Raw genomic sequence first — 448 nt, 5'->3', positions numbered from 1 at the left:
GGAGTCTATAACTATATATAGAAAATGAGAGTAGCTAATTACATTGGCCCTAACCAAGCCTGCTTTACTATCACTGGATAACATAATATTCCTTGCAATAGTATGTAAACTTATGCATATACTTTTATACATATCTCTGCCCTGGGCTTGGAGACTCTGTGGCTAGCTGCTTCATATACTTCTATGTACATATCACAGTCACTCTACCGCATCATAGGGTGAACTTAAACGTATACATTTATACATATCTCTGCCCTGGGCTTCGAGACCCTGTGGCTAGCTGCTTCATATACTTACAGGGGATACGTATATATCACAGTCACCCTACCGCATCATATTTTTATATGAACACGTCCCTTATATTCACTTGAATTTGGGACTAACTTTGATTTTGATTCGTCCTTCATTCCCTCTCTATCTACTCTTTCTTTATTTTTTTTCCCCCTTT

Source organism: Penaeus monodon, chromosome 23 (genome assembly GCF_015228065.2).
Source record: "Penaeus monodon isolate SGIC_2016 chromosome 23, NSTDA_Pmon_1, whole genome shotgun sequence".
Taxonomy (NCBI): Eukaryota; Metazoa; Arthropoda; class Malacostraca; order Decapoda; family Penaeidae; genus Penaeus; species Penaeus monodon.
Note: the sequence above shows the minus strand (reverse complement) of the source record.